This window comes from Nyctereutes procyonoides, unplaced genomic scaffold, assembly GCF_905146905.1.
Source record: "Nyctereutes procyonoides isolate TBG_1078 unplaced genomic scaffold, NYPRO_anot_genome, whole genome shotgun sequence".
NCBI lineage: Eukaryota > Metazoa > Chordata > Mammalia > Carnivora > Canidae > Nyctereutes > Nyctereutes procyonoides.
In genome coordinates this window covers 28,539,066-28,556,357 of record NW_026575134.1, presented here as the reverse complement: position 1 = coordinate 28,556,357, position 17,292 = coordinate 28,539,066, and the positions used below count along the sequence as shown (strand labels likewise).

The 17,292-nt window shown below is 40.7% G+C and overlaps 1 protein-coding gene across 2 annotated transcripts in view; it reads right to left on the bottom strand.

Annotated features, from left to right (window-relative positions):
• LRRC4C (leucine rich repeat containing 4C) overlaps positions 1-17,292 on the bottom strand; it is a 155,524-nt gene that overhangs the window by 20,179 nt on the left and 118,053 nt on the right. The window contains exon 1 of one of the 2 annotated variants that reach the window (XM_055301136.1): positions 769-835. The exons of the other annotated variant lie outside the window; for it this stretch is intronic. The gene's annotated coding sequence lies outside the window, so the exon portion shown is untranslated. Of the gene's footprint in view, positions 1-768; positions 836-17,292 lie in introns of those variants that run through there. 2 annotated transcript variants of the gene reach the window in all.

The window sequence follows — 17,292 nt, the reverse complement described above, 5'->3', positions numbered from 1 at the left end:
TGAATAGGTCTCTGGTGTTTTCCTGTTTTATAGATATCTGAATATAAAAAAATAAAGAAAATAGCTTCAGATTAGCTTTTGCCTTCCAAAATAAACAACCACTTTTAGGGCAATACTCCTGGTGGCCCGAAGAAGAAGGATTGGAAGCCATCACTTCTCTGTCCCTGATGATTGGAAAAGCTTTGCTTAAGCCTTTAATTTGGCCACAGGGAACCATGTGATTGATGGACTCATTCATACCCTTGTTCCCTCACTGAAGGAACATGTAGTTTCTACCTACTATCTATCAGGCACTGTGCTAGGGACGAGGGAGGCAAAAAGATTAAACCCCAGTCCCTAGCTTAATTATGGACTCCTTAGAAGGGAATGCATTAATTTTACGGATAAATATTTATGGAGGGACAACTATGGCTTATAGGGATTAGACTAAATAGATCAATAAATCTAGGACCCTGCCTTCCAGGAGGTTACAATTAAATGGAGGCAAAAAGACACACAGTCATAAGTCTTAGAGCAAGGAGTCAGTGCCCCCACCTGCTGCCTCATGGCCTCTCACTAAGGAGGTAAAAATGCTACCAATGGATGCTGTGCTATAGGACTTGCATGTGTTCATGCGTACGGCACGACTGGCTGGTGGACGACAGGGCGAGGAGGGAGCTCTGGGTGTATTTCTGTAGGAGAACCCCCTTTCCAGATCTGCCTTCGAGTAACCCCTACCCTTACAAAATCTTCAGCCCATAAAGTAGAACCGAAGGAGGAGGCACTCACAAGAGAAGTGAATCCCAAGGAGAGTCATCTCTGGTGTCAGGCTGGGAACACGAAGGCTGTTTCTCAGCTGCCAAAGACAAACATACCAGAAATTTGCAAATATGACTCAGTGACTGTGTCTTTCCTACTATACTGCAGCCTGTTTTTTTTTTTTTTTTTTTTTTTGAAATTCAGTAGTGGTTTGCAGGAGCTGGGCTTCCCACAAGTTGCGCGTGCTAGCAAAGCCAGTCGTTGCTGTGATTGGATTTGACGGTGTATAATGAGCCACTTCACATTAGCTGCTGTTGTAGTGTTCAGCATATTGTGGGAAAAGATTTAGCATGAATCATCACCCACCTAGCTCTCCACTGTGGTCTCTACTCTATAAAGAGGCAATGTGTTTGCCAATCTAAAATAAATAAATAAATAAATAAATAAATAAATAAATAAATAAATAAATAAATAAATGAAAATACGTAAAAAAAAGCATCCATTAGAACAATTCAGCACATTTCTGGATCTGCTGCCACCACCATCACCACAGACAACACTGGTGACAGTATTTATTGAATTGCCACTGTATTTTAACATTCTCCTGGGCAGAGGGCCAAGGCAGCTATTTTAACCACTGGCCGTTTGGAACAATGCATTTTTTCATGCCAATGAGTCCAAAGTTCTATAGCCTACACTTGATTCTGACTTAGATGCATAACCTTCAATAGGTCACATTTTCTTTCTGATCCAGCATCTTAATCAAAACCACCTCGGGAGTTCAAATGGGATAAAATATTTTGAAGATGGGTGGGGAGTAGTTAAATAGAACACACTCAATTACCAAAGTCAAATGGGACGTTAAGAGTTTGAGGTAGGCATCGGCTGTACACTCGAGTTGTGTCTTTGTCCACATCCCAAAACAAAAGAGATAGTGTCTCCTCCTCCTATGCCTCCCAATTCCCATCCCCTCACCCCGGACCCACACACACACTCCTATGGCAATGACAGATTAAAAATTAGATTCTGAGGTTGAGGGCCACACAGTGTTTGGGGCAAACATGGAGGGAGAGCGCAAAGCACAGTGAGGTCAACTACAGAATCTCTGATTCCCACAAACACAGATCTTTACAGCCGAAGCTTCGACATACAGTTGGTGCAAACTGCATAGAGAGGAAACCCTGAACAAATACAGATGGAAAAAACCCACACAATTAGTAATCAAGATCAAGGGACTGGCATGGGTATTGAAGCCACCAAGGATTCCATCAGCAGTGGGACTGGAAAGAACAGCAGGGAGGCAGGTGTTAAAATCTTCAAGGAATGAGGAGGAGTGAAGTGCGGGTCTGTTGGTGACTCCTACAAGGAGGTGTTAGCAGGTGGCACAGTCTGATGGTGTAAGCTTCAAAGCTGGGCACTTTATCGTGTTAGATGGATCTGTTTGGAACAGATAATGTAAGTAAATTGCGTCTCAGACTTCAAAGCAATATATCACTGGTGAGTATTATTATTATTAGCACTTAAGTAAAATTGAATATAATTAAAAATTGTTTCAGAGGTGGTCTGTGGGTTTTCTGTTATTGGTTTTAAAAGATGCAGAACTCAACCTCATAGATAGTTTCCCCAAACCTCCTGGTTTCAAGAATCCTTGAGATAGGAAATATGAAATGTGACTGACAAGTCAACACGTCAGGGATTTATAGTGATGTGAGAGCGAGGCATTGGGTAACAATTAGCGTGTGTAGAGCAGGGAAAGAAGAGGTAGGAGGAGAAAACCATGTTCATGGTTAAATCAAGTAGCCAATTCTCAGTTCTCGTATCAGATGAAAATGCGCAGCATTTGACGTAGTGACCACTCTGTCCTTTCCGAAACACTGTCTGCACTTGGCTCCTGGGAAACCACTCTCTCGATTCTCTATCTCCTTGGTTAATCTGTTCTACCTCCATCACTACTTGTGCCTTATCTGTCAGGCCACTAAACCCTGGGGTGCAGCAGAGCTCACCTAGGGGACCCATTCTTTGTCTAGACTTCCTTTCTACGTGATCTCACAGTGGCTGTAAACACCATCTGCAAACAGACATCTCCAGTCTGTAATGCAGACTCGTACATACAACTGCTAACTCAAGACCTCCACGTGGAGCCATCAAAAACCAATCTGTCCAAGATAAAACCCTTGATTCCAACTCAACCTCCATCCCCAGGAAAGATTTTACTAATAGCAACTCCAACCATTTGTTCATTCATTCAACAAAAAATGTTAAGCTCCTACCATATGCCAAGCATCGTTCCAGGGATCGTCCTCCTAGTAGTTGAGGCCAATGTCCCCTTGAATCTCCACGTTTTCCACCTCATCCCCACTATGGCCTCATATTACCTCTACACCCAGTCCTGTCACCTTTACTTCCTATTGCCTATACATTAGAAATCATATGTATTGAGTCTCGTCACCTCCACCACTAGTGGAGTGCAATCCTATTGCATTCTCTAGCTGCATAAGTGAGTTATTCCAATAGCCTGGTCCAATGTCTGGTATCTTTGCTTCTATGTGTGCGTCTCCTCACTTTTTTTCTCTACACAGTGGAGAGATCCTGTCAGAATGAGAGTCAGATCACATTCATTCTTCTGTTCGATGCTCAAAGGCCTCTTATGTCACTCAGAGTAACATCAAGGTGTTTCCAGTAGTCTATGAGGCCATTTATATTTTTGTTCCATAGCCCTCTTACATCTCTGATCTTATCCTGTTACCACTCTTGCTCTTACTCCCTCCACTCTGGCCACGCCGGTTCCACCCTGTTCCTCTAGTACGCCAAGCACATCTGCTACCTTAGAAAACTTGCAGTTGCTGTTCCTTCTGTTTAGAACATTCTTCATCCAAACAGACCTGTAGCCTTGCATGCATACAACCATGGTACTATCTTTCATCCAAATACCTACACGCTTTGCTTCTTTACTTCTTCCAGGTCAGAGAGGCCATCCTTGGCTATGCTGCCTAGAACATAACTGCCCTTCCCCTATTGCTCTCTCTTCCCTTATTTGGTTTTCTTTTTCTTCACTGTCCTTCTCACAACTAGAGATAATGCACGTGTATGCATTTCTGCCTTCTCCAACACTGTGAGGTCCCAGAACATGGAGTTTGTGTGATTCGTTTATGGATGGAGCCCCATCCGCAGTACAGTTTTACAGATGAAGAGACTAAAGCTTACTAGAGAAGTTGAGTGCCTCTCTGAGAGCTTCCCTGGAGAAAATGGAGATTATGTAGCAGGGAAGGGAGTGCAAAGATGGAGAGGGTAATGAATCCTGTATCAGGCATGTGATAGGGCCCAGATGTTAAGTAGATGAATCCTGTCATTAGATGTAGCAACTCTGTGACTTAGGCCCATTCTATCATCTTTTTAGACTGCAATTCCCCCATCTGTAAAGTTCAGGGTCAACTTCAGAAGGTTATTCCAAACATGAAATGAGGTGACGCCCATAAACCAATAAGCTGGGCACATCATAAGCTCTTGGATAGCAGGAATGATTATAGTTATCTGAGAGAGTTTCATTCATTGCGTATTAAGTACTTCTCTACTGACCTGAGGAGTCACTAAACAAGTCACCCACTTTTATAAAATGATTATTTGGGGCTGAACGTGCTACTTATCCCCAAATACATGATCGGGCCTAGACACGGGAAAATATACCACCTTGATCTATCACATAGCACCATCAACATAAGATTGGCAACAAGAAAGATGGTAACGAGAATCTTACCTTTTGCTTATATTGTACATTACAGATTCGAAAATCCTCTCATATTCATTATCCCGTCTGACCTTCACAATTACAGGAGGTAGGCAGAAGAGATTATATTTTTCCACTTTGCAGATGAAAATGTTAGTGTATAAGGAGGTTAAGTAATGTGGGTCATATTTATTTATTTTTTAAAAAATATATTTTATGTATTTATTCATGAGAGAGAGAGAGAGAGAGAGAGAGAGAGAGAGAGGCAGAGGGAGAAGCACGCTCCATGCAGGAAGCCCGACGTGGGACTCGATCCCGAGACTCCAGGATCATGCCCTGAGCTGAAGGCAGTGGCGCTAAACCACTGAGCCATGCGGGCTGCCCAATGTGGTCATATTTAAAAGGAGCAAGACTGATACGTGAAAACAGTTAATACAAGAAGTTAAATATTTAGAGCTCCAGGCTAGTGCCCTGCCCAGTACATAATCTTTTGGTGTGAACAAGTTAAGGAATGGAAGGAGGTACTTTTGTCATTCATTGTTCCTAGGTTTCCTAAAGTTGTAGAAACTTTTTTTTTGGTTTTTGTGTGTTTGTGTGTGTGTGTGTGTGTGTGTGTGTGTGTGTTTAGAAAGAGATAGAAGAGGGGCAGAGGGTGAGGGAGACTCTTAAGCAGACTCCACACCCAGTGTGGATCCTGATGCGGAACTCAATCTCACCACCCCCAGATGATGACCTGAGCCGAAATCAAGGGTTGGATGCTTAACCGACCAAGCCACCCAGATGCCCCACAACTTGCTTTTCTGTGTGCTTTTTAAACATATTGAACCACATGGATATAACAGAAAGAACACGTATTGAGCAATTATCAATGATTGTGTTAGACATCCGAGTTGTACTTGCCTACCCATGTGTCTTTCAGCATCAGTAGGCTCCATACCTTGTTGAGACAGGTACTATATTCCAGTTTATGTGCATACATAATCCAGTTACTGCCACTTAGTGCCCAATAAATGTTTCTTCAATAAGCAAATGAAATAGCTTAGTTATATACAGAAAAAACCAACTGAAAGTACACCCTGAGTCTGAGTCACACAGTTCATCCATGTGATTAGAATGAAACACATAAAATTGGTATGTCCCAAATCAGAAACTGACAATGATTTCATAGGGTTCAAACTAAGAGTTTTCAGACAGATGGTGATTTTGGAAATGTTCAATTTTCCAATCAAATTTCTGGGACTTATGGAGATCCTTTTCAGTTTATGTCTGGTTGTATAAACTTTCATGTACCAACCAAGAGAAAAACAGCCAATAATTTTATTTCAATGGAAAGTCTTCTAGCTTCAGACATTCAATATGTAGGACAGTAATTACAGACAAAACCAGAATAAGCACAGTCAGTACCGAGTTATAAAGGGTTCATATTCTATTGATTACCTATAGCGGGGTCCACAGGCACAGGGCAGAGAAGACACTTGCTCTGACACAGCCTTAAAATCCAATTGTGCAGCCATTTGTACATCAGGGAAAACTAAGGTGTCCATGTGGTTTTCTCTTAACAAAGCCGCTCAAATATTACTAATTTTCAATAGTTCTATTCTGACTTTCTCCTTTGTCATCTGACTTGCCCACAGAGAGAATTAACCACTTATTTATCATTTTTTTTCCATAGCACTCTTCATTATACCACTTATCACCATGTGAGAACCAACACTGTATCCTATTAATCAACTGCCACTGCAGAACACTGCGCTGGCCATACGCAGAAAATAATTTTAAATTAGAGTGAGGTGAGCATCTGAAGTATAGACATGGGTGAAAATACATATGCTGTTTAAATATCTCTTTAGCTGCAACGGTACCCTAGTTTAACAACAGGGATCGGGATATGTGGGTACACGAGATGGTACAACAAAAGTGTACTTGATTTTCAAATAACCGCACCCAGTCAACCTCCTGGTCTAACCGATCTAAATCTATGGTCAGAAAGGACATGTGATAGCTGTGGTCTGTGTAAATGTGACGTTTATCTTCATGAAGAATGGATCAGGACTGGCACAGTCATGAATGGCTTATCCCATCTCTCCTCACAAGTGAAGATAGATGACACAAAATATCAACCACCATGCATTATATATATTTATTTCACATTTACTCCTCCAGACACAAACATACAGGAGGCCTTTTCCTCAACCTTATTGTCTTTCATTTTCCAAATATACAGCTAACAGTAACAACAGAGAACCTCTGGGAAAGCCAGAGGCAATGAAAAATGCTGAAATGACTTCTATAGGACAAGCTATATCCTGCGAGAGGTAACGTCAATACACCTTATCTCTGAGCACTCTAGAACGGCTGCGAGCCTTCAAATAGGATTTCCATGGTTTTCTGGCTGCTGTCATTAGGCTAATGTTATGAGAAAACCGCAAAGACCCTCCAAGGATACTGCACTAAGTCACTCTCCCACTTGTGGAAAATTCGTGAAGATGGTGGTTCTAACAGAGTAGCTTCTAATACCTTCTGGTCATATAGCAGTCCTTTTGGTTTACTGTATTCTCAGATGATATTCATTATCCTCAGGAGACATGAATTCCTCGACTTCTGAGTTGGATTAGGATGACCTCATTAGGCTTCTTAAATTGCTGGTAAAGTGGACAGGACACAAAAGGCTGAATAATGGCATCATCAGGGATGCTCTCCCCTCCCAGCCCTCATGGCTAGATAATGTGGGTGCTCAGTGTCTGCCTACTTTTGGATATGGCCTTTATGTTCCAGGGCTGCAGTACCATTGAGAACATGTGGGATCATTTTAAGTTATTGCATTCAAACTTGAACCTAATATGAAGCTAGCCTTGCTGGGAAAGGATCTAGCCCCTTTGATCTAGTTCACTAGAAAATTACATCTGGATTATGAGAAGGCCAAGTCTCCTTCCTGCCAGAGCAGTTGACAGTTGCAGTTTTTTTCTCCTATTGCCTGACTTTTCCCCATTGTTGTTAGTCCCTCCTTCCAGTTCATGGTAGGCAATGAACTCTCCCTATAGGCAGAACAAATCCTGGCCATGTTCTGTAGCCTCACTCTCACACACAGCCTCATGACATCATTGTTCCAGATTTAGCCCTGATATTCTGCTCCAATAGCTTTTGCAGAGATATACTACTTTGGGAAATAGCACCAATTTAGTGCCAAGACCGTGCCCCCATATGTATTTGCGATCTCTTATGGGATTCCTGTCCTCTTCTATAAGTCTAAGTCTTTTGTATTACAGCATAACCCAAATCCCAGGACCTCAATAACTAAGGACTTGGTTTGTTTCTTAAATTCCTAGATATTGGACATTATCACCCTCATCCCCATCAGATTCTATAGCCTCTTGGTATGTATCTCATTTGACATTAATTGAACGCTTCCTGAATACCAGGGACTATTCTAGGCACTCAGGATTCTGTAGTGAGTCAGATAGTGAAGAGCATCTTTCATGGAGCTTCTTTCTTGGAGCATCTAAGAGGGTAGACAGATAAACCAGGAAAGATCAGATAGAGATAAGTATTGAAATGAAAATAAAAGAGGGACGAGACAGGGGAAGGCTGAGGGGAAATGTTATACAGATTTGGTCTAGCAAGATCCCTTTGCAAAAGAAACGCTTAACTTCTATAATGGCAAGAAAGAACTCAAAGACAGAAAGATCTAGAAGAAAATATTCCAGGCAGAGAAGGCAGCTAATTTAAAGGCTCCAAGTTTGAGGAAGGGCTAGGCCTAAATGTTTGTGTCCTCCGTCAAATCCATAGGTTAAATCCCAATGCCAATGTGGTAGTATTAGGACGTGAGGCCTTTGGGAAAGGTGTTGAGGTCATTAGGGTGAAGTCTTCATGAAGGCTGGCTCCTGATCTCTGGTTTCATGCCTCCAGAGCCATGAGAAATACATTGCTGTTCCTTATAAGCTACCTGGTCCACGGAGTCTTGTTCCAGCAGGCCAGGCAGATGAAGACGGGAAGCGTATTCTACTTAAAGAATGGCAAGGGGTGAAATTAGGCTAGTCCAATAGGACTAGAGTAGGCGTGCATCAGGGGAGATGTGGATGGAGAGTGTGTTACTTTCCTTTGGTTTCCACAATAATTATCACAGTTTGATGGCTTAACACAACAGAAATCGATTCTCTCTCAGTTATGGAGGCCAGAAGCCTGAAATTGAGATGCCAGCAGGACTCTCCAGAGACCGTAGGGGAGAATTTGTCCTTTCCAGCTCTGGTGGCTCTGGGTTTTCCTTAGTTTGTGGACACATGCTCTAATCTGCTTCAGCCTCCACACAGCCCTCTCCTCCATAGGTCTATCCCATGGGTGGTCTCTTACCAGGACAATGGCCATTGTATACAGACCCATCTGGACAATCCAGATGTTCCCAGCTCAAGGGCCTCAATTTAATTACAAATGGAAAGAAAATTTCCCAAATAAGGTCACATCCACAGCTTCTGGGGGGTTGGGTGGGGACTTATCTTTTAGGGAGCCTCCGTTCAATCCACTACAGAGTTAGGCCTGGCAGCCTGGGAAAAACAATTTCTTTGCATTCTGTGTGCAATGACAAGCTGTCGCAGAGTTTCACACTGGGGAATAATATAGTCCGATTTAGACTTTTAAACTATCGCTCTGGCGATGCGTGAGAACTGATGGAGGGGTCCATCGTAGATGAGTAGTACCTGTGAGAGCGGCTTGATCTTGAGTGGCAGCAGCAAGAACAGAGAGAATTAGAAAATTAACGACTGTTTCTGGAGCAGCATCAAGAATATCTGCTTAGGGATTACATACGGGGATGGTGGTAAAAGAAACCAAAAAACCACCATCTGCCACCTACCCAATACAGCTGGCCAAATATCATCTGCTCCAGAACTCCCCACTGCCATGCTCCATATGCCTGCAAGAGTATTGGAGTGAAGGGATCACCTCCACTTCCCTTGCTCTCCTTACATCCTTGAAAATATTATCCTTTCCGTTAGCCTAGGCCTCGTCCTAGTTCCTACGGATGGTTGTGCTTTGTCTAACTTTACTCCAGGAGTCTGCCCTTCTCAGTGACCAATCTCATTTTAAAACGAGGCTGTTCCAATTCTTTCTCATTCCAAGGCAGTTCCCAGGGATATCCAAGCAGAGCATAACTGAGTGACTTGGTTACACCCTGAAAATGGCGCACCATTCAAGTCCTACCCCCGCGTGCATTCTCTTCGGAACAAGGCGACTGAAAACTCTCTGGCCATAGGTCTGACAAAGTTTCAGAGTCTAACTAGACAACAATTACTATGTCAGTGGCCTGAGTGTGTTCTGTACCTGGATCTCTACAGAACTATAGCTTCTCGATTGTCTCTTTACTTTAGGGACCCCTCCTGAATACACAAAGAGATTGGCTTCATAAAAATAACACCAATTAGTTATGTTTTTCTGAAGAAATTATGATTTCAAGTCAAGTATAATTTATCTCCTTCAATAATGCAAGTCAAGTGTAATCTACATCCTTCATTAGACCGAAGTACTGATAGAGGAGAGTCTTTTAAAATGTTCTGAGTAGTTCACTAAAGGTAGAGACGGCTGTGTACTATCGTTTGTAAATTGAAGACCCTTGATAAAGGCCAAAGTTTCATCTTGAGCAAGCCATTTTATGGGAATCCGGCTGGCAGCCTAAGAAGATACTGTTGGGTTCTAGGGGATAAATAAAACAACATGAGATCCTTGTCATTATTCCCTGACCTTGGGCTGTTCCCCCATGAGCTGTTCCCATAAGACATTCCAGAGTGTCTGCGTAGTATTTCTTCTCGTAAGTGCTTAGTTTTAAATAAGCTCAACTTTTCAGAATGATTTCAACTTCCAGTTTTGATTTCAAAATTCCATTTATCTGTAGCTGTATTTTCAATTTATCAATTATGGCATGTAATTTGTCCTTTTGTCCTTTAAATGCAAAGTATATTGTAGGATTCGGTATTCCAAAACCAACAGTATTTAGAAAGTCTTATTAGAGCGAGAACTTGAAACATTCCGAGAAAATACAGGCTCACCTCGGAGACACTGCAGGTTCAGCTCCAGACAACCACGATGAAGCAAGGGATAAGATGAAGTGCATCAAAAGAATTGTTGGCTACTCAATACATACAAAAGTTATATTTTACTACTCTTTAGTCTGTTTAGTGTGCAATAGCATGGTCTAAACAATATGCATGCCTTAATTTAAAATATGTTATTGCTAAAAAATGCTAATTATATTTGAGCTCTCCGTGAGTTGTAATCATTGATCAAAGATCCTCATAGCAAATATAATAACAAAAAGGTCTGAAATAGTGTGAGAATCACCAAAATGCGACAGTCACAGAGTTAGCAAATGTGATTGGAAAAAATGACATCAACAGACCCTCCTGACTGAGGGTTGCACAAACCTTCGATTTGGAAAAACAAACCAAAACCCAAACCAAAAGGAAACAAACAAAATTCCTCAGTATCTGCAAAGTGCAATAAAAGAGAGCACAATAAAATGGGACATGCCTGTACACTCCCAGGCATGTGAACATTTGGCAAGGGTGAACAGAGGCGCTGCTGCTTTCTGGCTCTGGATTAGAGCATCTGTGCATCTGAAAGGCCTTTAATGTAACCCAATGTAATCCAAAATGGAAATTCTATAGAAATACAGGTCACCAACCTAATATCCATCAGCATGTGGAAAAAATGTTGTAGATGCTTACACTGACGTTTAGTTCTATTCATAGGTTGGGTTTGTTTAAATGAGAGCTGTTGTCCTCATCCTGAAGCCTGCCTCAAGTCAACTGTGGGTTAAGAGTAGAAAGAGACTGAGAGAGAAAGAGAGAAAAGCAAACCTCCTAGTTGATGAATATTCATCTCTTTACTCATTCATTTACTCATTAACTAATTATTTTGTTATCTTTGAGTCACCTAAACCTCACTGAGCATAAAATGATTTAGTGGGAATTGGGCAGACGGTGGAGTTGGGTGGATATTAATTATGCTGTGATGCGAGAGTGCAGTCCCTACGTCTGCATAAAGGGAAAATCCCCTTGCAGATGGAAATTTGGTCATTGATTTTTTTTTTTTTTCCACACTCCTGAGTTTGAAATCCTCCTCCCATTGTGACTGCCTGGAGAATCCTGATCAGGAATGAAAGTCTCAGATGTCGGGGAGAATTTTCAAATTGGAGTTAGAGAAGCCATTCCCAGGTTAATGAGCACAGAGCAGCAGGCATTTTGAGGAGTTTATTTGGAGAAAGGAAACGTCTGCAGAAATCAAGTGATTAAGATGTGATACTCAAAGCGAACTCTGAGCGATCTCATTAGCAGAGACTAAGAATAGTCTACAAATGTAATAAGAGCCCTGATACAAGGTCACAAACATCCCAGTGCAGGCCAGCTGTGTGGGACCCAGTGAAGAGAAAGATGGAGAACCTGACTGGACCAGATCAGGAAATCTCTCCTAGGACAGAGCAGCATTTCTTCTCCAGTCCCAAGGGAGGAAGAACCAGAAATGCAAATGAAACTTTCCACTGCATATTATTCATAGATGCATAATATGTACATAAATATATTAAAATGTGTACACTTTTGGGGGGCCTGTCAGTGGGTTAAACATCTGCCTTCGGCTCAGGTCATGATCCTGGGGTCCTGAGATGGAGCCTCCCTGGTAGTGGGTGTTTATGTTTTAACTCCATGATATAGATTCAATTATTCCCAATTAACTTATTTTTTAAAAGGTTTTATTTATTTATTTGAGAGAGAGAGAGAGAATGAGAGGCAGAGAGGGAGCATGAACAGGGGCCATTCGGGTATCCCTATTCCCAATTAATTTAAATAACCTACAAATATCATGAAAAATATGAATTTTACGAATCAACTTACAAAAATTACGAAAAATACGAATGTCACTTTCTCACAATCTTCTTCAGAAACTTCCCTAAAAGAACCCTTTACTCACCTGCACACAGTGACTCATCTCCTTTCTCTGATATTACATTATTTACTTATCTTTCTCTTTCTAAAACTATATTCCTGCCTTCAGAAGAATATAACCTTCATGAGTAGGGGGGAATTATATAACGTTCACGATCTTATTTCCTGAGGCTACAATAATGTTTGGCACATGATAAGTCACTCAAATAATTATTAAATGAAAAAAAATGAGAAGAACCTTTTTTATGTCTTCATAAAATCACTACCTAAACTGTATCTCTCTCTATTGTTAGAAGAATAGGAATATTGAAATGGAGGTTTGGGCTAAGGAACCAAGACACAGTAGATGATATATTCCAAAGAGGGCACACATTTATAGTGGGGGCCGTCATACGTTTGCACAGCTCAGAACTTCTTATACAGAGCAAAGCCATCAGTGAACCGAGAAAGCTCATGATGGGGATTTCTTTGGCGAGAGTCATGCAGTGAGTCCCACTCCTAAAGAAAGTGGCAGGTAGTCTCTACACCCTAACCCTCAGCTTAGTGAGAGAAGGACTTCAGGAAGATCATTAGAGGATTTTTGGAGGTTCCTGTCAGTGAGTTATGACTTACAGTCACTAATTCCAAGACCAATTCCCAAAAGAGCTCCAAGGATTCCTATCCCTTACCTCAAGACTAAGGATAGGGCTGTGACAGCGGAGCGGAATATATAATATAACCATAGGAGGGTGGTGTCTAAATCCCATCTGAAAAAAATCTCAAAAGCAGGAGACCAAATGTTGGTCACACATATGAGGGAGTTGACGAGAGAATCTTGAAGATATTTTAGATTCTGTGTAAAAGGGTGGCTTGAAGAAGTAAACAGCCTACCAGAGGGAATCTGAAAGTATTTATGCACATCTAGCTGCTGACAGAGTAAGTGATATGTCAGGGAAGAGGACTTCACTCTCAGCAAGGCAAATTTGGGAGGAGTCAGAGAAGGGGGAGGTCACCAAACAACACAAGCACAGGGAAGTTTACTCTGAGAAAGTCAGTTTCAAACATGTGGTAAGCCCAAAGATGCTGATGTCAACTCAAGACAGTGCCAGGCAAGGAAAAGCTAATCCACACAACACTTTACCTGTTTTCCCTGATTATGATAACAAGTAAGAGTCAGAATTAGGGGTAGGGAGATGGGAGAAGAGAAATAATAGAAGGTTCTATACAATACAGAGAAGAACCCAGTCATGTCCATTCCCCAGTCTGTGATAATCAGGCTCCCTATCTGAAATCAGGCCTAGGTTGAGGAAGGCAGGAATCTTAATACTGAAATAAGTTCAAAGTTTTGAATATTATATAATTTGGATATGTTAATTACATGCCATAGTGCCTTACATTATATACACATTTCCAGAATGTTCTCATCTAGGGGCAGAAGCCAAACTGGTTACATTGAGTAAATTTTAAATGTGAGAGGAAAATCAAATTGCCTTGTAATTACATCCACAGTTTGTATTCCTTCAAAATAATAGTTACAATAATTTTACTGATTTCAAATCACAGGGGGTCCACATTATGAACTTTCAGATATGAATTCCCTATCAAATTCTACATTTTTAAATTTTAACCTTACTTACGTCAGATTTTCTTCACATTTTGCTAATGATCAGTAATGAAGATAGTGGCAGTTAAGTAAATAATTAACTTGAGAATCAGGCTCCCAAATTGATACGTATAAATTATTTTGCAACCAGCAACAAACAACTGCCAATATTTAAATATTTTTAAAGAATCTGGTATTTATAAAAGAGCTCATGACAGAAGGGTACATTCAGGAGTTTTTTGAGGGTTTTGTTGTTGTTGTTGTTTGTTTGCTTTTTTAAAATTAGAAGCAATAGGTCTTTCCATATTGTCTGGAAAGAAATCTACTCTACAGAACAATTTAAAGAACCTGGAAGAATGAGATAAAATATCTATGTATACATGTGTGGATGTGAGATGGGGTAAAATACATAGGACACAGAGCTTAGGAAAATATAAAACAATGAATGCTTTTGGTGAAAAATAAGGCATTGAAAGGAACCTCTCCCAAGGATACTACTTGTTAGCCTCAATGGGTCTTTGTGAGTTCTCATGTTTGTATAAAATAGTAGACCAGAAAGAATTGTGTTTGGTTGCCCAGATTTCCCCTTTGCTTCACTCTTTTATGGGAGTGTTTGAAACTTCAATATCCTGTAATAAAGAATAATCAATTGACCTGGTCAAAAAGTTGAAAAATAGCCAAGTTGCATATCTATCCCAACTAGTATTTGTGTCTTTTGGAATCTTTAAGAAAAATACAACTTAGGGCAGCCCAGGTGGCTCAGCGATTTAGCGCTGCCTTCAGCCCAGGGCCTGATCTTGGAGACCTGAGATCGAGTCCCATGTCGGGCTCCCTGCATGGACCCTGCTTCTCCCTCTGCTTGTGTCTCTGCCTCTCTCTCTCTCTCTCTCTCTCTCTTTCTGGGTCTCTCATGAATAAATAAATAAAATCTTAAAAAAATAAAAATGCAATTTAAAAGCATTATTAATAGAAAAAAACCCACAAACATTAACGTTCTAATTTATGTGGACAAAATTCACTCTAAATAGAAGTCTTTTGTTGCAACTCATATGTCCTCATACCAACCAATTTGAAAATATTGCCACATATTCTATGCTCTGTCCAGAGCTACAGAGACAAAAGCAATTAGGGTTGTGATCGGTTTTGTTCCTTTCTCATTATTGACTTGGAATCCTAGAAACCATTACTGATGGTGAGGAAGAGAAATGGGGAAGCAAAGCAAAGATAGTATTTTTACCCTAACACTTGTCCCTCAAGACCAGAAAAACACTATAAAGATTAATTTGGCTAAGAAGTCAGTATTTTAAATATTCATGAATGAGTGCAAGGGGACAAAGGGTCATATTCATCATTCCAATTATTTAAGTTCTTACTCATCTTCATCTTTTTTATTATCTGGAGAATTCCCCCCCCCCAAAAAAAAAACAAAAAAAAAAAAACAGAACCTGACCACTTGATCATTATTGTACCAGATGTCATTCCAAGTCCCCAGTTTTGTTGTCTCCTCTCCAAGGGACCCAGTCTATTGGACTTTCATTAGCTCATAAACATCCCATGTGCAAATGCTCTACCCCTTTGCTTTCCTTTTGGCATTTTCTTTGGTGGAGAGGTTAAAGGAAAAGTGATTCTAATATATATATATATATATATATATATATATATATATATATATATATTTTGGCACAGAACTAGAGAAAGACACCAATGGAATGGATTAAAAAAAAAATTGCTTCCTTGAGGCCCAGGGTAAGAGGGAGAGCAACCTGTTTGAGTATCTCTGCTGTCTCCTGAAGATGAAAACGTCTTGCCATTATTCTGGCAGCTAGCAGGTTGCTCTGTAATCATGCCTTTGCCTCAGTAGCAAGCTTCTGGAAAGAACCAGCAAGAGTTTTATCATCTTTGTAGCCACAAGTTCCTCTGCTAATTTCCTTGTTTTCTTAGGTTTGAGAATGCCAAGTACTATACCGAGCTCCTTATGTAAGATATGTCAGTCTGTCCACTTCAATGACAAAGAAACAGTGACTTCATAAGATTAATCGCCTCGGCCAAAGCTGTAAGTAGGGAAGCCCACTTGCTTGTCCGGGCTGTCCAAATTCAAAGATGAGGCACTTTAACTTGTATTTTTTAAGCACCTGCTCAGAAGGAAAGGCTTGGACAATCTTTACGGTGATCATTTTCATGAAACAGGATTGAACTCCCAACTTCCCCATAGCCTTTCTGGATGAGATGTTCTCATTTGCCATCTCACCCCATCTACAAGCTTCATTATCCCTCTAATCACGTCCACTACCTATCTCTTCTGTCTTTTGTCTTCTATTATAGTTTTGTTAAAGGGCAGCAACCATATTGCACCTAGTCTTGATTAAGCAGGCATGCCATTTGTCAGGGAGCCAAGCAAGAAAAGTCCTTATAGTGGTCCCCTTAAGCCACTGCTTGGCATGTTTCCCAGAAAGCACAGTGCATCTTATCCATACCCAATCCACCATACCATGTGCAAGTACATTTATTCCCATTAAAGTTTCAGATCTATTTTGAACCAAATTTTATAATACAGCCCAGAGAGAATGATAGTTTCACATTATCTTGAAGGTTTGATTTTAATAAGGATTGGCCGTCTCTCAGAGGGTTTAGAACAAAGTGTGCAGCATTTCAAAAGGAGTCACCACTTCCTTTGATGTTCTAAATCTCTTCTGATTCATACTGGAGGTGAGAGTAAGGGAATATAAAGTCCGCCTTAAAGAAATCACTGGGTTGTAACATATCTATGCTATAAAGACAAGTGACGGCATGGTAGCAAGTATATACATTGAACTGTGGCTGATTTCAGTTCTATGGTAGGATGTGAAATTAAAAGAAATTATATATGAATGCTTATATCTATATATGTGTGAATATGTGGATGTTCTGAAATTCAATGTTATTATATGTAAATCGGACAGTACGTTGCCCCTAGAGTTAATATATCTTATGAATAGAAATTGCTTATAATAGCATCACAGCAATTATGGTTAGAAGTACCAAGTAAAAGAAAACTCTCAAGCCATGTGCAGTGGGCCCGACTCTAAGATGACCCCAAACCACACTATCATGTACTCTCCCCACCCTTTGAGCATGGGTAGGGCTTGTAACTTGCTTCCAAACAATGTAAAATTACAAAAGTGCTGGGATAGTCACTGCCTTGATTGGAGTACATTATACGGCAAAGGTAGTAAGAGGGCATTCCTGTGATTACATGATGCTATGTAAGATCTGTCTTAGGAGGCTGTAGCAGGAGACTCACCTGCTGGCCTTCAAGAACTAAGCTGCCATGTTGTAAAAGA